This window comes from Triturus cristatus, chromosome 11 (genome assembly GCF_964204655.1).
Source record: "Triturus cristatus chromosome 11, aTriCri1.1, whole genome shotgun sequence".
Lineage (NCBI taxonomy): Eukaryota > Metazoa > Chordata > Amphibia > Caudata > Salamandridae > Triturus > Triturus cristatus.
Genome location: NC_140594.1, coordinates 506,527,304 through 506,551,429, shown reverse-complemented (window position 1 = coordinate 506,551,429; position 24,126 = coordinate 506,527,304).

Below are 24,126 nucleotides of genomic sequence, written 5' to 3'. Positions count from 1 at the left end.
CCATTATGAATGACATGTGAATCCTACACCTTGTAGTCCCCTTTGCCTTATGTAACATTTTCTATACACTGATTTACACGTATGATTCTTTATCTCTATATGTGTGTGATGTAAAGTGCTCTGACATCCTACAATGGTATGAGAGATGCTAAAATAAATTAAATACATGTGACAGCGGGGATATGGAGAGATGAGAGGCACTATTGGAGGGTGATAATAAGAGAATCATTGAAGAACCACAACAAAGATTGTCGTATCGTGGTGCAAAGTAAGGTCTGTATTTACAATTCTTTAAAAGCTAATACAATTCATTATATAATGATAAATGTGTTGTGGACAGCACCATTGTTTCCTAAATTGTTTTGGGGGAGAGCCTCCCAAAGCCCCCTTTGTAGTGGTGAGGCTCATTCACTGCACTTTGTGTGCACCGTATAGGGACTGGTCTGAAAACATTTGCCAGGGCTGCTTTGGGTTTCCAGTCAGGCCCTGGCAGGAGCAGGAGCCTCGTACTGCAAAATAAAACCAACCATTCAAAAAAGTTAGTCACGGAGATGCTGCACCAACCGTCCCATTGAAAGTTTCCGTTTCTTTGCAAATTCTTTTAATATAAAATACGAAGGGGGATATTTACAACAGAATTGGCGGAGCGTATCCTTAGTTTCCTTGGCTTAACAACACACTTCAGAAATGCAGGGCTGCACCATATTTACAAGAATATGGTGCAGCCTTGCGTTTCCCCCTGCACTGGCACTACACTTAGCAGTGTAGAGCCAACGCAGGCACCCTTGCACCATAGTGCAAGAGTGTCTGCGTGCAGGGGAAGATTGTTTATGTGCAGGAAGTTCCCACTTCCTGCACATGAACAGTTTTGAAATGGCGTTTTGTCACCTCTATGTGTGCTGCCTAATGCAGCACACATGGAATTTACAAAACGTAATTTTTATTAAAGATTGTTTATGTGCAGGAAGGGTCACCTTCCTGAACATAAACAATCCAAGGTGTTTTGCTTTTTCCGTGGGAAAAAGCAAAAACGAGGAAAAATACGACATTTCCCCTCGTTTCGCCAAGTTAAGACCAGGTTTTTCATTGTCTTAAGTTAGGTGCTGTCTCCTATTTAAGCTGTCCTTGTAAATATGGGGCAGCGTCAAAATCAATGGGTGTTGGGGTGCCCACTGCAACTCCCACTGCCCACCTCTTTCACGCTAAGCATTTCGTGAAAGGGGGCCTTATTTACAAGGCAGCGTTAAGCCACAATAAGTGGCTTAACGCTGCCTTGTAAATAAGGCAAAGCCCCTATTGCCACAGGAACATCGCAAAAAGTAACATTCCCATGGCGATAGGGACTTGTAAATATGCCCCTAAAATCCTTAGTAATTCGAGTATTTGTTTTGTGTGCACACATGTGTTTATTTTTTTCGAATTACTGTTTTAATGTTTCAAATTTAAATTCGACAAATTGCTTGGGGGTCCCCGGCTTCCAGTGGTGACTCAATTGGGTCCTCAGGAGTCAAAAGTTTGGGAACCACTGCTGTAGGTTATTATACAAAGATCACACAATTCCATGTATACTGCTAAGCTTTCTCTAAAGTCCTGGCTTAGTCTTTCTATAGAACTGTAAGGTGAACTTTGCTCAAAGTTTATAGGATACATTCACCTGTTTATGAGACTGATTATTCTCAGCTTGCTGCATTGATGGATGCAAATATATGTGTACTGTTTGAAGCCCATGTTGCAGTGTAAACATGCTGATATAGAATGCACATCGAAGTGATCAAACAGCATTATAATTTAATTCCTCATATTTAACCGTGTATTCAATGCTTTAATAATTATTTTACTATGCACTATTTTGTTCACATTACTTGACATTTATGACTTTACGGTATGTACTTAATGGTGCCCAAACAGGATATATTGGTGTTCAGTCCCAAGTAGACTCCAATTAACTTATTATTTACTAGTCTGGATAACTAAAATATTCTAGTGTTATAAATTCAAGCTTGAATAGCGAAACTATGCTTTTGCTTAGTTCACATATTTATTTGCAAAGTGTAATTTACATTGTTAAATAATGTGTGCATGATAATCAAATAACTTGTAATAGTTGACTGCATTTATCTATTAGGAGTGGCTCCTGAGTTAGCATGCTGTGTAACTTAAATAAGTCACATTTCAGTATCATTTTGAATTTCACATTCACACATTTAAAGTTAGTAGGCAGCAAATGTTATGTTCGTTTGGTTTGTATGTTATGTGTGTTTCCAGTGCAGATGCTGTGTTTGTCCCAGATGCTTTCTCTAACTAGTGAGTACTTTATTGTTATGTATTAGACGAATGATAGTGATGTTGGTATTGGAAGAAGAAGAAGGTGCCAGTATGAGAGAGCGACTCGTGGAAAGAGATGACTCTACTCAACACTCTGTCCAGAAGTGTAACAATTAAAGGACATAGCCATGTTTGGATCATTGTGTTGTACTGAGAAAAAGGAAAAATTAACTGCTCCCAGACTTGTGATTAATATGATTGGCTCCCAAGAGTGAGAACAAGCTGTGATGTTGCAACTAGATTTATGTTGAATTATAATAGTGTGTGTTCCATAGATTAGAGACCGAAGATGTTTGCTGACTTTGAGCTGAGAAAACTCTTCTTGCCTCTGCTGATTTCCACTGTTCGAGTGCAAGAGCTTCACGACTAAGCATGCCTCTTGTCTCATCAGAGACCTTTACTTGGTTTTCTGAAGCTGACACCTTCCCTTATTTACCTATTCAAATGCCTTTTCTGACTTATACCTGTTTAATTTAAAATAAGGATTTCCTTTATGGAACAGACTTTCTGAATATTCTGTATTCTTTATGTTGTTCGCCCTCCTGTTTTATTCTATCTCATATTACGATATCAGCTTTTTGATAATTCACTTTGTAACAATGGTGCTTTAAATCTAAATATCTGATGACTAATGACATTAACCAGACTTTAAATTTGTTAATAAATCCCTTTAAACATATCACAACTCTCCCTGTAAATCTAAATATTTGATGATTATTAATGTCCACCTTACTAGAATTTTGTTAATACATTTCTTTAAACTTATGATAATTCTCTTTGACATTTCCTGTGGAGTCAATTTGGTTTCACTGTATATGGAAATTTATGTAAATAATTGCTCCTAGAGATCTCTCAAAGTTGACGAAAAAAGGTCCAAACAACCACTGGCGGGGTCTGTATGATGATTATATCTGACGTTTGAGATTTAGGAATCTCCTTTCCATCAGAGCTAATCATGCATACTTTCAGGAGATTCTGAATATTCAATGACCAAGTTAAAATGAACAGCTGTGGCAATAATCCCAACACCTAGCTCATTCCCTACTGTGAATAAGAGTAAAAAGGGGATGCAAGTCCCAAACTTAAGATCCAGCTACTAAGGAACCTCATATTCATCTTTCAAACGATATCCTAGTAAGATTGAAATGGTAATCTGCTTGTCACTCATATCTCAGGATTCGAAAACTAGTTGTAATCTAAACATCCTTGTATGTATACCCTAAAAAATCTATGCATATATCAAATAAAATTGAATTCTTAAGCCATGTGTGTCTCAAAATACTATGAGACAAAACATATTGACTGATCAAAATGTAACTATTTGAGTTTTGTTATGTGAATTTGTAAAGTTTGCTACCCACTGCAAGGATATCTTGGCACTGAGGAGGGGTACAGGCCTGTGATGCTGACTGTTTTCTGCTAATAAAAGAGCAGGTCTTTGAATTCTGATCGAGAGTAAGCATCTCATGAGGGTGGGTTGTGAAAGCATGTCAAAGGCCACCGAGAGGTCCAGAATGACTATGAGGTTGTCATCTGCTGCTGTGATGAGTGCTGTTTGTGTGCTGTTGATGGGTCTGAATCCAGACTGTATTGCATCTAGGAGCTGGTGATTGATGAGGTGGTCAGTGAGGCGTATTTTGATGAGTTTCTCTAAAATCTTGGCTAAGTATTGAAGGTGGGAGATCGATCTGTAGTTCATGAGCTTGGTTGGGTCTGCTGAGCGTTTCTTGAGCAGAGTGCAGACCGCTGCAGGTTTTCAAGATTGTGGGAAGGTGGCTAAATCAATGGAGGCATTGCAGATTGGAGCAATGGATTTACTGCTGGGGCTGTCCCTTTTTAAACGTGTGATGGCAGCGGGGGACCTATGAGGTTCAGGCATGTATAGATTTCATGGCAGTGGCATTTTGCCTATGGTGATGGGGAGTCTTAGTAGTGCTTATATTAGTCCACAATACTCTCACTCTTGTGTCCGGTTGACGGGAGTGAAGGTTTAAACCTACCTAAATAGTTAATATATAGGTTCTCTCAAGCTTGACAATTAAAAAGGTTTTGTTTTCTCTTATACCCTTTTTGTGCTACTGTTTATATAGATTGTTTTTCCTCTCTGTGTCCTTATGGCTGAAGTCGCTACTGCAGCGCACAGTCGCGCACCTCTCCGGCGTCATGTGACGCAGTTCGGGGTGCCTGACGATGGGATGTCTATTATCTTTGTAGTGAGTGCCGATGCATCACATCCGTGTGAGCTATTTTACTCTTGGGTTACTTTGCCGGCGGTGAATGCGGATGATAATACGTTTCACTTATACACTCCTACGGCAGTCCCGGCTAATTACAAATCCTATATAGGACACAGGAAATTCCAATTTCTGCTTGGCAGCATTGTATTTGGTTCAATGGCGCCCCTCCATACGGTTACACTGGTTCGTTTGGGTCCCTTGTCCATTCCAGGGGCCACTTGGCCAGTCTTGGCCGGGTTTACACCACTTCCACGTTATTTGTAAGCCGCGGTAGATGAGTTACGTTTACTCCATACCGCCCTGATTACGGTACATCGGACTTTAGTGCAATACGTTTCACGCAATGTCCAGGTAGGGGCACCTGTGGTTGCGGGGCAACCAGCTGGCCTGGCCGGGATTACTATTAGTCCCGTCATGGTTAATCCGGTAATGGGCAAGTGCCCCCAAAATAAGGACGATATGCCTTATTGGCTTGCTAAGAAATTTGACCAGCTGGAAGCCGTTTTTCCAAATTCTACTCCTGTGGAAAAACACAGGATACTCACCATTAGTTTGCAGAAAGACTTAGTCCCAGAGGTGGCTGATTGTGATAACTGGGGTAAAGTATTTGGAGCAGGCTACTCGAAGTGCTTCGGCACCCCGTCTATGGCTGTACTGCCCTCCGTGATTAAACGTGTTCAGGATCAACACGGTCCGGAGGCGGCGGTCGAGTTAGGAATGAGGCTTGTCGGCGTGTTCGACGTAGTTGCCATGCTCATCCTTGCTAACATCAAGGGAGATGCGGTTAACTTTCAAGTGTCGAATGCGCTGCGACTCGATAAACCCCGGCAGTTACCAAAGATTGGAGGCTTATAGGACCATTGGCCGCAATAGTTTGGGGGTTAAGCCTTTTGTTCAGACAACAACTGCTCAACCGCAAACTAAGACAGGGACGTCTTCTAAAGACGACTGTCCAGCATTTCCAAAACAAAATTGGAAAGCTAAAAAACAGAGAAAGTAGCAACAGAAACAGGGGTCACAACCCACGTCGCCTGTCCAATCAACTACTGAACGCACATATGATTTGCGCGATCGCGCTAGAATTAAGTCTCCTGATAGATTTCAGATGCCTGAACAACGTTCTCCTCGTTCTTCACAGGAAACATCGGTCTCACAGTCCGGTGGAGGAGAACGTGGCAGAGGTCGGGGTGCCCAACAAGGACGTGAGCAACCCTGCCTGACTAACGGACTAACGAATTTGCAGGACAACGACCCCCGTTTCAAAAGAAGAAAGTTGCTGCACTAACAGCGAGGTATGCCACAGATAGTGAGAACGCAGCTTTGGAACCTAACATGGGCACTAGCGGAGCTGACTGTAGTGCGGCAAGCACTGCATCCATATCTGAAGGCGACAGCAACTGACAGATTTATTACCGTAGAAACTGCTGATACTAGAGTGGCTCCCCCTGACAGACTATATGACATAGTCCTTTTAATAGAAGGTGACATACAACGTACTATAAAAGTGATTTTTAGGGAAAATCTGACCTCTACATATGACATTCTGTTAGCAGAGGCAGACTGGCCCCTAGCTTTCGTTTTGGCCGCTCTTAGAGGGGAGGAGGTAATCCTTCCATCTTTCGCGCACACGGTGCCGAAGGATCAGGCTCAGAACTTTGCAGAAGAGTGGGCTAAGGTACTTGCTCCGGCGTTGTACCGTGCTCAGGTTGGGTGGGACAAGTTGTCGCCAAGTCATGAGATTCCATTACGGTCTATGCCCCAGCCGCAACCCCAATATCCCATGCGCTGCGAAGCTAGATCTCATGTCGCAGAAATCCTTGGACAATTGGAATACCAAGGTGTAATTGAAACATGTGTGTCACCCATGAATAATCCTCTATTCACTGTAACTAAACCTGATGGGTCGACCGCCTAGTTTTGGATTACCGAAATTTAAACTCTCATTGTCGGACTGGTGCGGTACAGAATACCCACAGTTTACCCCTCGTTGATAGTCTCGTGAGAAAACGGTTTAAAACCACACATGACATCTCCAATGGCTTCTATAGCCATAATCTGTCCTCGATTAGTAGTCAATGGACAGCCTTTACTTCCAGCGGCAAGCAGTACCAATTTAAAAGATTGGCCATGGGCCTCAAAAACAGTCCAGGCATCTTTGCAGCTCGTGTTGTCTCTATGTTAGAGAACATTGACCCTGATGCGTACTCGTATGTTGATGATATCTATCTCACAGGCGATGAATTATGGCCGCATCTCTCTTGTGTTGACCGCATCATTGTCATGTTTGCGGACTTTGGTTACAAATTTAACTTTGCAAAGTCACACATTACAGAGTATACAGTGTTGCTCTTGGGCTATGAGCTCAACAACGAAGGCTGAGAATTAGCACCTCACTTCCTGGAGAAGTGCGCATGTTTGCATGCTCCGACAACACTGAAAAAACTACAATCTTTGCTGAGTTTTTTAAATTTTGGGCGCACTTACATTCCCGATTATGCCCAGCGTATCAAGCTGCTATATGCCTTGGTACAACCTACTTTTTCCAAATCGAGCTGGCTGCCTGAACATTCTGCTATCTTGCAATCGTTGCAGGCTGATCTTCTTGCTTCGAAATACTTACTGACTCATGATAACTTCACTAACCTGGTTATAAGAATTGTGCCTGGCGCAGTGGGTTTCACGTACTTAACGTTCAATGAGGGCGATACAGTCCCCATTGCTTACAAATCACACTTGTACACTTCGGCTGAAATGCGCTTTTTGACTGTCGAGGAAGTTTTGACTGCAGTGCAGATGGCGATTCTGAAAGAGTGAGCGCTGTCGCAAGGGAAACTAATGTTGGTTGTCACACCGTATCCTGCCCTAGAGGCAGTAACGAAAGCCAGTGTACCAAATTCTAAAGCTTTGCATCCATGTTGGATACAATGGGCTATGTCTTTGACATCGCCGGATGTCACTTACCTCTTCGATGCCTCATTGCAGACTCAGGAGTACGTGCAGTATGAATTTGTTCATCCAGCTCCTCTGTCCTTGCGCCCGCTTGAGGATTACCATTGTGTCATTTACACTGACGGTTCGGCGCAACCGAAGACGGAATCTAAGCATGCTTACTCAGTGGCCTGGGCAATAGTGGCTGGTACCTTCCTGAATGGTGAATTCAAATCTGATGTTATGCACACGCAGTCATTAGGTGATTGTATCGCCCAGTTGGCAGAGCTACGAGCTCTGGTGCTTACACTGGTGTTTGCTGATCCTCGAGTTACTACTCTTATAGTGAGTGACTCTTTTTATTGTGTACAGTCTTTCAACGACAATTGATTCTTTTGGTCTCAAAATGAGTATCGTGATTCCAAAGGTAGCACAATCAAGCATAAAATGCTTTGGGTTCGAGTCGCAGAACTTAAACAGAATCTGCCTCTCGTGAATGTAATTCATACTCTTGGGCACCAACGAGTTGGTGTCCACGCTGTCGAAAACAGCTTAGCTGACGAAGCAGCAAAAACAGCAGTGGCAACATATCTAGTAGCAGCGGTTACAAGATCCAAAAGTAAGATTGATGATGATATCTTGGCAGCTATTGCTGCAACAGAAAAGGGAAGTAATTACCCTAGAGGTTTCCCTTCTAAATACTCTTATCATTTAAGTCCTGATAAAGTTCCCTATGTGAGAATTACCGACGTTGGTGACAGATTGATTCCCAACGCGGACTGCAGACTTTCCTTGATAACAGCGGCTCACGAACGTATGGCTTTTGCGCATGCCGGCGTTTTGGCGACTGTTACTCTCCTACAACAACGTTACTGGTGGCACCGATTGTATAAACAGACTTGTGCTTATGTTCTTAATTGTGACATTTGCCAGCAGATTAAGCCTTCGACTGCTACGCGCCCACCACCAACACAGTTGTACATATCTAATAAACCACTTGGATGAGTTTATTTAGATCACTGCGGTCCATTCTCCTCTGATACTGCGTATAAGTACATCTTAGTTGCAGTGAATTCGTGCACACTTTTTCTTTGGGTATGGCCACAACGGAGTGCTGATGCTCGAACTGTCATCGGGGATTTGCGTGTCTTTGTGGGAATTTTCGCATTTGGTACCCTTCATTCTCACCAAGGTCCTGCGTTCGCCTCTAAGGCGTACAAAGAAGCCATGAGATCTTTGGGGGTCCAAGTAAATTTTCGTCTCCATACCGGCCTGAGGGCAATAGTGTTGTGGAGCGAATGAACCGTGACATAAAGCAATCCCTGACAGGTAGAGTTTTAGGTACTGGCAGGAACTAGTTGGCCCATCTGTATAGCGTCCAACGTGCACTTAATAATCTTCCTAGAAGGTCTCTGGGTGGGCGGACCCCATACGAAATGCTCTAAAGATGTTTGTCCTGGACCTTGATGGTCTAGACATGGCGGCATCAGCCGCACCCTTTGACGTAGATGATCACTGTGCTGTATTACAGAATCTACAAGAGACGGTCTTGCAAAGGAACACTTGCCCTCCACAACTGATGCTGCACTTCAGATTCTGGTAGTCGGCTGACTACCTCGAGTTGGAGACCTGGTCCGTGAGAAGGTGGAGAACAAGAAGGAATTTGGCCCCTCTTATCATGCTCGGGTTTCAGTGCATGGCATGCAGGGTACAAGAACAGTCATTTTACCTCCACTTCCTGGTCGCAAGGATAACAGGTACATCTCTATTGACAATGTCAAACTACAGCGAGTGGCCGATTCTTCTTAGTATGACTCCAGCGGCCTCTTGTCCAGCGATGCTAAGAAATTCTGTTTTGGCTCCGGCACCTACCAACAGGCCTGACATTGCCATCGAGATGCACACAGTTACTAATCCTTTGTTGCCTCCACCGGCTGGTGGTCCAGTTGAAGATACTGAATATGCTTATCACACAGATGTGTCATTTCCTGGTTTGCAGTCAAGTGCAGTTGACCAGTCTCATTTTTCATTTGACACTAACTCTATGACTTCCAATGTCCCATCAAAAATCTGTATTTTTGCTGCTTGGTTCAAAAGACATTTTTTAATTCCCCCTTGGACTTACATTTGGCTGGTGCTCATAACTGTTTTTTTGTTTATGTCCATTGGATTTGTGGTTGTATTTTTTCGCCTAGTAAATGGACACTATCTCACCGAAAGATCTACAATTAAATTAATTGATGGAACTTTGGCCCCCCACTCCTCATCGCACATCATGAAAAGGGACCAGACTTTTGTGACTATAACTGCCTGGCCTGTATTGGATGGGATTGTGTGGGATGCTGTTAAATTTAAAATTCATGCTCCCTCAGAGGTGATTAATGTCCCCAATGTACTTCGTGTTTCTATGGGGGATGTTGTGAAACAAAACATACGCTCTGATGATTGGGGTGTCCAAGCCGTAGAGGCTCTTCTTTCTGATTTGAAATGTTATGCTCCTTTCGATGCTGAAGATTTATATTTAGACACAGCTAATTATGGGGAGCTGTTTTGCTACCAACACTATGGCAATCATTTCCTACATAAAGAGAATACATTTAGAAATGTTGTCAATTATACGCAATGGGAACATTGCCCAGCACCTATTGAAGGCAGCTCCAAAACCCCAGTGAACAAATTTACATATTTTACTGATTTCAGTGTATCTAACCCTGAAGCCTTTTATTTTAAAGTAGCTCCTGAGCCAACTTCCAAAGTTAGGCTGGCCCACACTAAATTATTGTATTCCAAGTCCTTTATGGACGATTTGGCTATGGGGCTATGAGCTGTGGAAAGATACCATTGATCTTAATCTGTTTGAGGTTCTAAAGCGTGGCAGGTACAAGGTACAGAAGCTCTGCATCGTGCTTGCCTTATCCCAAATCACATTTTGTTTTTTAATTCTACCATTTTTCAAACCACCTGCTTTGGATTGGCTACTTCTAAAAAAATGAATTCCCCCTCTGTTCCAGAGTGGACCCCCGATTTGAATCTTCCCGTTCTGTTACTGCCTATTCTGTGGGAAGTTATGTCAAAACTGGCTGCAACATTCCACCTTGGCATCTGATAAACTTCATTTGTCAAAATTGAATGACAAAGTAGATTTGAATGATTTTGTTAAGGGTTCTGTGGGTGGCAGGTCCAAAAGATGGGTGTATGCTCTTTATAACAAAGTTTGGAAATTATCTCAAATTGAAGCTGCATCCAGATTAAGGGCTATTGATCAAGCAAATTTGGAAAAAGTGCTAGCTGTCATCGATAATAGCATTAACACCCTTTCTTCCAATGTTCCCCTCCCATGGAGGTCGGGTGGGGTCTGCTGGGGGCTTCCCTCCTCCTCGGGGGGACTAGTTAGTACTTAGCTATGGGGCGACAGGCACACTGCACTTTGGGGGGGCTGTCTGGGCTCATGCAGGGGTGCAGGGAGGGGGGAGTTCTGTTGGGACCGGGGGGTGGGGGGGGTGTGTTGTTTGTTCGCACCGCAAGGCAAACCCGCAACTGTTTTGTTGTTTTTAAGATGCTCGGTGGGGGGCGACCGATTGTTTTGACTTATGATGGGGGGTAGGGATTTGATTGTGTTGTCATGGAATGTTAACGGCCTGGGGGATAGGATTAAGCGTGGTGTGGTCCTGCAGTATTTAAAACGTATTTCTCCAGATGTTGTCTTCCTGCAGGAGACACACCTTATAGGTAACACCTTTCATGCAATGAATTGGCGGGGATATCGTTTGGCGGCCCACTCCGGCTTCACTTCGGGCTCGCGGGGGGTGGGTATTATGGTCAAGAACTCGCTCCCGTTGGAGATTGACGAGGTGCGCCATGATGAGAGGGGACGTTACACTGTTCTGGTGGGACGAATGGAGGGTAGAGTGTTTATCTTTATATCAGTGTACGTCCCGCCTGGGTTACAAGCCACTACATTTGCGGACCTGGGGCGCCTCCTTCTGGACCTTCCGGGTGGCCTGTTGGTGGTTGGAGGGGACTTTAACGCGGTTGCCTCTGGGTCTATGGATCGCCATCCCCCTAGGGACCTCCCCCGGGCACAGGCGTGGCTGCCCGGCCTTTTAGACACGCTGGGCCTGGTGGATTGCTGGCGCTTAAAGCATCCCGTATTGCAACAGTACACCTTCCACTCGGGGGCCCATGGTAGCCTCTCGCGGCTTGATTACATCCTTGTCCCGGCGGCCCAGGCAGGGAGGGTGGGGGAGGTGCGCCATTTGGCACGGGGTATCTCAGACCACTCCCCATTGTTGTTGCATTTCGATGTCTTCCCGAGGGGGGATGGCAGAGTGGCCCCGATCAATGCATGGTATTTGCGCGACCCCACCATTCGTGCCGACTTGATCAACTCCTTACAGCGCTATTTCGATGAGAATGTGGGGTCGGTCCCGTCTGCCATCTCCCTGTGGGAGGCTTTCAAGGTGGTTCTTAGAGGGGAGGCCCTCTCCTTTATTTCCAATGCCCGGCGGCGCGAGCGGGAGGAGGTGACCCGGGTTGAGGCCGAGATTGCAGAACTGGAGGGTGACCTGGGGAGCGGGGTAACAGACGCCAAGTTGCATGTTTTGCACTTAAAGCAGGCGGCCTATCGGGCCCTCGTCACGGAGGCGGCCAGGGGCCTCAGTAGAGAGCAGCAGGGGCGATTGTATGATGTGGGTGACAAGGCTGGCAAATTGATTGCGTGGTTGGACAAGAGGGAAAGAGCGAGCCGCGTGGTGCCTTTGATTGAGAGCGTGGATGGTGTGTGCGTCACTGAGCCGGAAGCCATTGTCTCCTGCTTCGCGGATTATTTCCGCGAAGTCTACTCCCCGGTTTCTCCCTGCTCGGAGGAAGATTCCCATGCCTTGCTTCGGGACATCGCACTGCCCTCCCTTACGGTGGAGGACAGGGATTCGCTGGATGCCCCGCCCACCTCGGACGAAATTGCCTCGGCTATTCGCTCGGTTGCATCCGGCAAGGCCATGGGCCCCAATGGTATTCCCATTGAGCTATACAAGCTACGCCCGGATGTGTTGGCGCCCCACCTGCGCGCGATGTTCCTTGCGGCCCACTCGCAGGGCTCCCTCCCGCCGGACCAGCGTCTGGCTACAATTGTGGTGATCCATAAGGAGGGGAAGCCCCGTGAGCGGGTCACATCCTATAGGCCGATTTCGCTTCTGAACGCGGAGCCCAAAATCCTCGCCAAGGTGTTGGCCAACCGGTTGGTTGGCGTGGTGGGCGATTTGGTCCACCAAGACCAATCGGGCTTTATACCACACCGCAACACGGCGCTTAATCTGCGGCGCTTACACGGGGTGCTCGCGCGTGTCCCATTTGTGCGGGAGCCGGCCATCTTGGCGTCCTTGGACGCCACCATGGCGTTTGATACGCTCGAATGGCCATATATTTGGGCGATGCTGGTGAAGTTTGGGTTCGGCCCGGGTTTCGTCAGCTGGGTCAAATTGCTATATTCGGGCCCGTTGGCGCAGGTGGTGGTGAATGGGCGAGTATCTGCCCCATTCGCGCTGGGGCGGGGCACGCGACAGGGTTGTCCCCTGTCGCCTCTCCTGTTCGCCCTGGCCATGGAGCCCCTGGCGGAGTGGTTGCGGTGGCACCCTTCTATCCGTGGTCTCCGCTGGACCCCCGAGCATGAGGACCGCGTGTCCCTCTATGCTGACGATATCCTTTTGTATTTCGCCTCCCCGCGCAAGTCACTGATCGTCCTGGTTGATGTTTTGCGCTCCTTCGGTCGCAACTCAGGCCTGGTCATCAACTGGGCGAAATCCTGTGTCTATGTGCTCTCCGGGGAGGCCCCGGTCTTGCCACGGGACTGTCCGATCCAGATTGCCTCCCAGGGTTTCCGGTACCTGGGTATATATATCACTCTTGACCCGGAGGCCCGCTATGAGCGGAACTTGCTGCCCCCCCTCCAGCGTCTGAGGGAGGACGTGGTGCGCTGGCGGCGTCTGCCGCTCTCGCCGCTCGGCCGAGCGGCCTTATTTAAAATGATGTCCCTGCCGCGCTTCCTCTACGCCCTCCAGAATACCATGGACCTGGTCCCGGCACGCTACTTTCGCGAGGTGGAGGGCCTCCAGCGGCGCCTGTTCTGGGACGGGAGGCCGCGTATTGCTCTGGCTAAATTGACGCTCCCGTGGTACGATGGAGGGGTCGCCCTCCCGGACATCAAACGGTATTACTGGGCCTCCCAACTAGCTGCAATTAATCATGGCCTTTACGGGCCCGCCTTGAACCCGGCATTTGAGATGGATAGGACGCTTCTGCCCGGTGGCGATTATAATCGAGCGCTCTACTCTGGCGCGCCCGACTCCCGTTTGACGGGACCGACGCGTGTCATGGTGCGTGTCTGGCACGCGGCTAATGCAGCTATGGGGTGGAAGGACCGTTTGACCCGAGCGTCTCCGCTGTATGCATCTGAGAGGTTGGGCTCCCTGTGGACGTCGAAGGGCTTCGAGAAGTGGGACACGATCGGAATCAGCACGGTGGGAGATCTCTGGACGAGGGGGGGATTCAAAACTTTTGAGACGCTGCAGGCGGAGTTTCAGCTGCAGGGCAGTGAGTACTTTCGGTACCTACAGGTCCGCCATGCGCTGGGCTCCGTCTTCCCGGATGTTGCATCCATTCCGGAGTCTTCCCCCCTGGAGGACAGAGTGCTAGATGGCCATGTCCCGGACAGCACGATCTCCCTCATATACAAAAAATTGATTAACGATAGATCGTGTCTGCTGACTAGTCTCCGCGAGGCTTGGGTTGCCGACGGGCTGGAGCTGGACGACGAGGATTGGATCTCCGCGGTGGCCTCTCCGAAAGAGGTGGCCATCCCGGCTCGCCTTCGTTTCGTCCAGCTCAAGATCCTTCACCGGGTCTACGTGACGGGGCCAAGGCTTTTACGTATGGGTTTTGCCGGTGATGGAATGTGTAAGCGTGGCTGTGGTGCGTTGGCGACTTTCATGCATATACTGTGGGAGTGCCCGAGGGTGGAGCGATTCTGGCGTGGTGTGCATGAGGTTTTACGAATGGTTACGCGTGTCGCGCTGCTGCCTGAAGCGAGGAGATGCTTGCTGAATGTCTGGGAACCAAATGACTACTCGGTCCCGCAGGCGCGGTGGGTGACTTTGGGATACATGATAGCCAAGCGTGATATTGCCCAATTGTGGGGATCCCAGAGGCCCCCTGCGGTGTCGGCCTGGAAAGAGCATATGGATTGGTGTATGTTTCGTGAAAAGGTGGTGTATGTGGCGAGGGGTAAGCCTGGGGCGTGGATGAAACTCTGGGGCCCCTGGAACGCCTACCGCGGGGGTATTTGTGAGCCGCCGCTGCTACCGGCGGCCTCGCCGGCTCCGTCTCCCTAGATGGCGCCCCTCCCTTGGCCGCGGGCGCGCGGTCCCCCAGTCCCTGATCTACTCCCGTCCCCCTCTTCAGAATTTTGCTGCTGGTTTGGATCCCCCACTTATGGAGCACGTGTTGTCACTTTGGATCGAGGGTTGCCTTGCGGTTGTGGTTTGTTTACGTTGTTTTGCTTTAAGAAAATGGAACCGTACTGTGGGCATGGAGCTGTGAGGCCTGCACCATTGATCACTCCTGTCTTCCTACTGTGCACCGCTGAGAAAGTTTTTTGCTGTATGTATGTAATATGCTTTTGATGCTCTAGCGGCCGGCCGTGTGGTTGTAGGCCCATACCTGTAACTTCTATAAACTGCAATAAACGGTTTCAAAAAAAAAAAAAAAAAAAAAAAAAAAAAAAACACCCTTTCTTCCAGAATGCATACATTAGGTAATATTGTTTCATCTGTTGTGGATATTGTACAGGATGATATCTGTTTTATACCATGGTCAAAATCAATTGCGTTCTATAATGCAGTTTGCATGGACTTTGCAAACATTGAAGGCTGGGAAAGTTCCTTCGGACTACATGAATACATCATCTTTATTCTTGCCGTTTAATCTAACTGCAAAAAAACAATTTATGTCCATGAAAGATGCTACATACTCATTATTGCGTATTGAAAAGTTGGAACCATTGCCTTTCTCTGTGGCCGAAATGTACTCAGCTGTGTGGTTAATCCACGGTTTAATCACCTTGCCGTTTCCATTGTTTAAGTTCAGTTAATGTATGAAACATTATGCCCTAGGCAGATATGAACCATTGGGTACTGCTTACCTGCATGAAATTTGGTCACTCCCATTTACATACAGGTGCATGAGAGAGGGCAAAGAAGTTTATTTGAAAGGAGAGGAATGCACTTCCACACCTGATCACTCAGTAGTCTGTAGGCACATCCAATTGCATGGCGCCTGCAATGTTTTGGCACCGAATTTAGCTTGCATTCTGAAAGGAAATTCTGTGCCAGCAATTACGCCCACTTTTACATCATTAGCAAACGGTAGTTATTTGCTTTTAAATAATGAGCCATGCTGCAGGATGCTAGTGGGAATTCCGTCTCACAACGCGTAGTCTGCTGTAAAAATGTCCTTTTCCCGCCCCCCGCATGGGAGACTGGATGTATCCATCTGGCCTTCCATCCCAACCTTGAAAGCAGAGTTCAACAAGATGAGCAGAATAAGGGCTCTATTGTCTTAAAAAGAAGTTGCACTGACTTCCTCCCGTGAAACATTTGTCCTTCACGTGGCAAACACCCGCACCGAGGTGCATGCGCTTTTGAATACTGATCTCCCCCTTCATTTCGGTGCTCTGATTCACACTATATTCAATGCCTCGTCAACAACTGGCTTAGTGCATTTTTTGAAAGTTGTGGGCTCCGGCCTCGTGACCTGCTCCAAACAATATTTGGTGTGATACCGGCATTTTTTCATTCTATTTTTTCCAGCATCTTCGGCGGGCTACCATTGATTCTCGCCCTCACTGCTGGTGTGCACCTGTTGGTCTTCTTGCTGCACAATGGCTGCACAATATATATCACACAACAGCCTGCCCCGGCTGCTTCAACTGCGTAGCCGAATTATAGAATACTATGGAACATTATGACTGGCCACCTTAAGCGTAGCCTATGGATTGTCATCCCGGTTCTCCTACTTTACTTGCGAGCAGCCTGTTTTCCATTGCCTAGATTGTCCATTCGAATGGGCTCTGTATTTGTGCCTGTCGAACTTGGCGTCTCCTGCCCCGGATTATGATCGACTAATGAGTCCCTTAGTGGCTCATGAGTTGGACTGTTCTGGCATCGGGATTAAGGTCTGTGGAGAGGCACATGGAGTCCTAGGGAATTGGGATATATATGCGACAGCTTATGACTTCTTGGCAAGAAGTTATCTTAAAGAACACGCAAATTGTCCTCTGATTAGGCTAGAGGCTCCAATTATTGAAGAACATGTATGTTCCCTTACTTTACTTGACTGGATGGTGGAATCTTTTACAGAACATTATAATGACTTCCTCTTGGAGGCAGTTACTACTTATTGTGCTTACACGTTGATGGATTAAATTGTTAGTAGTCCTTCTTCCGCAAGTCCAAACCCAATTTTTTAATTTTTTTCACTTTTACTCTACATTTAGGCTCTGTCACGACTGTGCGAGATGTTTTTATTTTTTTTTGCCTTTTTGAACACGTTTTCGAACTTTCACTACCAATTATACGGATTGGCAATACATGAACTTGCTTCTGTATCTATCGATCTTGAACTCTGCGTTCCTACTTTGCTTCCCTATTTTGTTCGTGGTCCGATCAAGAGATGGTGTAGTGGAGATGGAGTTCCATGTACACACATTGCTATGTTAGCATAAGCGCTTTGGATGTAAAACGCCATTTTGCCCTTTTGCCGCTTTTGCACACGGCACTGCAGGTAGCTGTTATTATAAGAAAACCTGCTTGCTTGCTCTTTCTTTACATGAGAACGGTCTGTTGTTCACATCCCCAGACATGCATCGCGACCTTAGTCTGAACACTGTGTCCAGAACCCGTCAAGGTCAAATAGCAATGTATGCTTTTGAATTCATGTTGATCGGCCCACGCTTTAGCCATAACACGCACACAGCGGCAACTATCTGAAACCCGGGTGCCTTTAATATTACATTTGCATGCATGATTAGAGCACTTGAAGAAAAACCTTTTCCGGACACAGAGCAGAGCTGATCCTGTGATGTGATTCACCTGAGCTGATATTTACGGTATGGGGTTCCCCGCTCAAACCTAGAGACCTTCTATTAGTTTTATAATATTAGCTTACTTGTGAAGGGAGGGTGTTTTTTCCAATATCATTTGTAATATGATTTCTCCCTTCATTTGCTATGGTATGCAGAAAATGATACCCTGGGTACACGATGGAAGCCTCATTAACTTTGCTATCAGTCACAATATTATTTATGTTATGTGTTATGGTTCTGCTTTGATCATTTAGGATGGTTTTTGACTTCACTCCATTGTCCCATCTTTTAACTATTAGGTAATAAAATCCTGTCATCCATTTTTCATCTAGAACTTGATCCTTTACCTGCTCTATATTTTATACTGTTTAAATCTGCTCATTTGTTGTTTTCCCTAATGAGGAGTAGTCTGTAACTGGTAGGTCAAATGAGAATTTTCAACACAAAAACTGTTGGACATTTTTGGGGTGATCAATTATTTGGGTTCTGAAGAATATTGGGGTTCAGCTATCACACTATATCAAAAAAGATGTCCGCAAACAAAATTGGAACTGCTGATGGTTTTGTTTTTCATCATTTGCCTGCTTATGTTAGCCAAAGTACTGCTCCTTAGGGCACGTAGTTAAAAATAAATGTTTTAAACTTTACCGTGTCTCTGATTACTCTTGTTGTGGACTGATATTAGAATAATAACGAAAAGGTGTTTCTGATTCCCACCATTCCTGAGAGTACTCTAAGTCACTTGTTCTGGGTTGTCTAATCATTGGTAGCTTTGAGATGATACGGAGAATGAATGAGACACTAATGCTAGTCGTATAGGGGTTCTAGGTACTGAGGTAAGTTTTTGGTGCACCGCAATTCACTGAGGTCCTGGTTACCTGTGCATAGTTCTGTGCATGAGCAGAATCCCTGCAACAGATTCTGATGGGCCACATGTATGTGTTGTACACCATTAATTTTAAAAAGGATGCTGTTTCTGTGTCCTGTTCAACTTGCTCCAGATCCCCTCTCAATCAATGCATGGCTGAAAAACCATCTTTCCTCTTCTTCCTGGGAGAAATGAACACATAACATAAATAATATTGTGACTGATAGCAAAGTTAATGAGGTTTCCATCGTGTACCCAAGGTATCATTTTCAAGTAATTCCACTGGAAGTTCGGGAGGAGATGTGTGAGTTTTATGAGCCATTGTTCAATAAATGTTTCATTTATGTTGTACAATCTCCGGAGTACAGTTACTGAGGAAGTAATGGAAGACTTCTCTAATTTATGAAATGGGTTAGTGTTTAATTGATTGTTTAAGTCCTAATTATTACATTGCTGGTTATGACTTGCCAAAAGCGATCCTCACCATGGTCATGATATGCTGAATTTGCAGAATCTATTAATAGAAACGTGTGGTTTACTATAACATTTTCTGTGCTCTGGTAGTTGGGGCTCCTTTTTGGCCCATATCCTGTTTGGTGCCTTGTGTGCCACTGCCTCTTTGACATTTTTGCTCTTGTACTTTTCCTCTTTGCTGCTATTTGGAAGGCAAATATCATTCAGCCCATGCACTCTCTGCAAGCTTTTTTGGTGATACTTTCCCATATTTCTGTCAGTACTCTTTATGAGTTTGGCATTTAGAATTTCCATTTACAATATGCCTAGCCAGGTTTACGATGTTGTATTATTTCCTGTGCTCTGCTTTGATCATTTAGGATGGTTTTTGACTTCACTCCATTGTCCCATCTTTTAACTATTAGGTAATAAAATCCTGTCATCCATTTTTCATCTAGAACTTGATCCTTTACCTGCTCTATATTTTATACTGTTTAAATCTGCTCATTTGTTGTTTTCCCTAATGAGGAGTAGTCTGTAACTGGTAGGTCAAATGAGAATTTTCAACACAAAAACTGTTGGACATTTTTGGGGTGATCAATTATTTGGGTTCTGAAGAATATTGGGGTTCAGCTATCACACTATATCAAAAAAGATGTCCGCAAACAAAATTGGAACTAGTAGGTAAACAGGGAAATACATTTGTTGTCACATTTTTGCATTAAAAGAACATGTTAAATTTTACTACAGCTACTTTTTTGGGGAAACAACTCAACCTTTGCACTGAGCACCTCACAGACTTGAAGCAGGTACCTTGAGGACAGAAGTAGTGTCACTCTTATAAGCAAGCAAATTTGCAGACAGCTAAGATAGGACACATCTGACCTATGCATCAATTTTCTGTTTTTTTCACTTCAGTAACAAAAATCAATATTGTTTGAAAAGGATCTTCATAATTATAGTGGTGTTAGACCTGCCTGCCTTAGAGCTATTTTCCCTGCAAACATTTTGCCTCGCTCCTCCATTTATGCTGATCTCGTTTTTGCTGCCTTCAGGACTCTGTGCCCTTTAACACTGCTAAGCGGTGCTAAAGCGCATGGGCTCACTCCTTAAAATATGTTAACATTGGGTTATCACCAATAGCCAATTTTAATTTGCTTATTGGTCCCTAGTAAGGCAGTACTACAAGTGACAAGGGCCTGTAATTTAAATGCTTCAAGTGGGCCTGCATCACTTATTGTACCACCCACTTAATTAGTACTTACACACATGTCTCAAGCCTGCCATTGCAGCCTGTTTGTGCAGTTTTTAAACTGCCATTTTGACCTTGCAAAAATAAACCTTTTCCCAGGCCCAAACCTTCTTTTTTAATACATATAAGTCACCGCTAGGATAGGCCCTGGACAGCCTAGAGTACAGGGTGCAGTGTATTTAAAAAGTAGTTTTACGTTTTACTTGTCCTGGTAGTGAACAACTCTTAAATTAGTTTGTCACTTTTGCAAGGCCTACATCTCCCATAAGATCACATTGGAGTTACCTTATTACATTGGCAGTTCATGTTTGGTGTCTTTTGAATTGTACTGACAATTCCGAACATGGTGAAATTGTACTTTAAGTGGCAATTTTGAAAATGGCACATTATCAAAAAGTTGGCTTAGCCATTCAGTGCCTATAACCTCTCATCTAACCGGATGTTACTGACAGTTGGGCTTTGTGTATTCTACCTAGACAACCACACACAATAGAGAGCATAGGTGTGCTTGGATGGGCCATCATTGGCAGGAGGGCAAAGTGGAGCAGGGTCCAGCCTTACTTACTGTATTCTGCCTCCACACAAAGGACTGCATATTCCCTGTAGTTAGTCTGGAGCCATGACAGGAAAAGCAGGATGTCTGTGGACTTCAAAGAGCATTTCTAAAAAATGCTTACCCCATCTTTCAGAGGAAGGGCACAAAGTATAAATTTTGCATGTCAAACAGCAACTTTTCAGTATACTTCTGAAACTGTGGATCCTCTGCCATGAATAAGAACTGTTGTGCTGCTGAAAGGACCGCCACCACACTGGGCTGTTTCTGTCAAGGACTACTGCTCCATTGTGCTGACCTGCTGTCCTTTTGCCAGGGGAGAAGAAATGTACCTGTCTCAGTTGAACCCAGGACCCCAAAATGACTCTAAGGACTACCTGTCTGGCCTTCTGACTACAGCCTCAGGGACAAAAAGCTCCTACAACTCTGACCTCTGCCATCTGTGAGTCTACCCTACCAAATGATGCTACTCCAATCCTATACATTTGGAAGTGAGCCTAGGGTGGTCTGCCCCCTGCAGATACACCATCGCCAAGCTTTACATTCTCGACCCCAAGCGCTGCAATAACCACTGCCACCATGCTGACACATGCTCTGCTGTAGGATCTTTCACCTAGATACACTTCCACTTCCACTGCACCTGCCATAGCTCACACACCAGCCAGAACCACCCTGAACCTACCACTGACACCACCTGGACAAAATTAGCAACTCACATGCTCCCTTCTCAACACACGTTTACTAAGCAAACACATCACTGAGATTTGGGACCTCTTCTCCACCCTCTCACCCGATGTCCTCTTCCTGACTGAGAACTGGTTTAGCCCCACTTCCCACTGAACACCCCCACAGGAGTTGGTGCAAAGTCTCAAAGGACACATTGATCAACGACCTCAGCACCACCAGCCCCATGTCTACCAACAACCTAGACCAGAAGGTCAGAAATGTAAACAATTGGATCACCAGCTGCACAGATAGCTTCACTCCCAACTGCAACAAAAGCTACAAAATGTACACTAAGCAGGCTAACTGCTACACTGAGGACCTCAGTACTGCTAAATGACATGGAAAGCAACTGAAAAGGAAATGGTGCACCAGCAAGGACAAGACTAAAAAGACCGCCTTCAAGACAGCCCTCAACCCCTACCAGTGACAGTTGAGAAAATCAAAATAAAAAGGCCCTAGCCTCAAGCATCAGATGCTCTCCCACTCTGCACACTTTCAGGAAGAGCCTCAAGACCTGGCCCAGCGCCTTGAGACCCTCACGGGTGAGTAGTACGCTTCATAAACCCCTGATTGATCGAATCAAACTCCAATAACAGCAAAGAACTCTTCAACATCATAAAATAATTCTTCAACCCCTAAGCAAATATTATTCCCCCTCACAGGAACTCTGCACCTACCTTGCAAACGTCTTCCACAAGATCGTCAACATATACTGAAACCTCAAACCCCAGCCCAAGGTTACAGGCTTCTTCAAGCAACACAGCAACCCTGCTACCACTACGGACATCTAACTAACCTAATGGAGCTAGCTCACCCACAGGGCACTGCCTCCATTATGAACTCAATCCACTCGGGGGCCGCAACCGACCCATGTGCTCACCACATCTTCAACTTAGGCAAAGCAGGAATCAGTCATGCACTTACTACTTTGTTCAACTCCTCAATTGCCATGGTCACCTTCCATGAGGGCTGCAAACACACAAAGGTCAGCAGACCCCAGCGAACTCTACAACTACCAACAAATCTCCCTGTTTCCTTCACGGCCAAAGTATTGGAACAAGCCATCAACCATCAACTCTACACAAATTTGGGATGAAACATCCTACACAACCCCTCCTAATCCGGTATCCACAGCACCAAGATAGCCCTCATCGCAGCTACAAATGGCATCCGAGCCCTTCTCGACTGAGGAGAGACTGTTGCTCTGATCTTCTTAGACCTCTCGGCAGCCTTCGATATGGTCTGCCAACGCACTCTTATCCCAAGGCTGCACAACACAGGCATCAAAGGAGCTGTTTTCCTATCAAGAAAAATTGAAAAAGTCCACCTTACTCCCTTCACCTCCAAATCCAAGGAAATCATCTTTGGAGTACCCCAAGGATCTTCACCCTCTTCAAATCTTTAATGACACATCTGGCCAACGTTGCCAAAACCCATGAACTCAAGATCATATCCTACATCGACGATACACAAATCATCTTCTCACTCTCCAAAGACACCACCAAGACCAGCTTCCACAACTACTTTACAGAAGTCACCAATTGGATTAAGGACAACTCCCTGAATCTCAACACAGACAAGATAGAGGTACTGATTTCCCAAAATAAAAGCTCCCCATGGGACGCATCCTGGAGTCCCTCAGAACTCGGACCTTCTCCTACACCCACTAACCATGCTAGGAACCTAGGCATCATTCTGGACAACAAGCTAACCCTAATGGCTCAGTTCATCTCCATCTCTTGCTCCTGATTTTTACATCCTCCACAGCGTTGGAAGATATTTTAATGGAAAGCTCAAGATGCACCATCACCCAGGCCCTCATTTCCTGCCGACTGGACTATGGAAACGCTCTTTACGCAGAAATCACAGCTCACCTTCTCCAACAACTACAGATCATGCAGAAAGTCATAGCCAGAGTCTTCCTGGAGCTCCCTAGATTAAACCACATCGCCCCATATCCCAGGGAACTCAACTGACTCCATGTACAGAAAAGATGCTGGTTCAAGCTCTTGAGCAATGCATACAAGGACCTACACACCTGCAGACCCACCTACTTGAACCACCGCCTGAGCTTCCATCTGCCAACCAGATATCTCCAATCCACATATCTTTCACCCACCGCTTCCAATGCAGTGGATGCCAAGGTTGCTCCTTCTCCTACCTAACAGCAAAGACATGGAACAAGCTACCCTTTGATCTATGGACCACCCCATCTCTTCCAGACTTCTGAAAATCCTCGAAGACTTAGCTATTTGGCTGTCCAACTGGACCCTACCAGCACCTGAATACCATCACAGGTGAAAAGAAGCGCTCTGCAAATCTACTGATTGTTTGTTATCCACAGTTGGCGCTTTATGCCTTTTGGGGCTGTCTTTTTCTGAAATCTTCAAATTGAATATCTCCGGTTCTACTGATTGGATTTTTGTCATTTTGGCCTTATTTATTAAAAATTTCTATTTTTTCTATATATGGTGTGGGATCATTTTGTGGTGCGTTGTCACTGTTTTACAGTTTGAAGTCAAGCTACCCGAGGAATAAACACAGTTTAATTTAGGGGTTGCTCATGACTTTACCTTGAGAAGAATTGTGGTTGCTGCTTGAGAAGGTTTTCACACCCCTCAGCCAGTATCTCACTTTCTTACAAGTGGG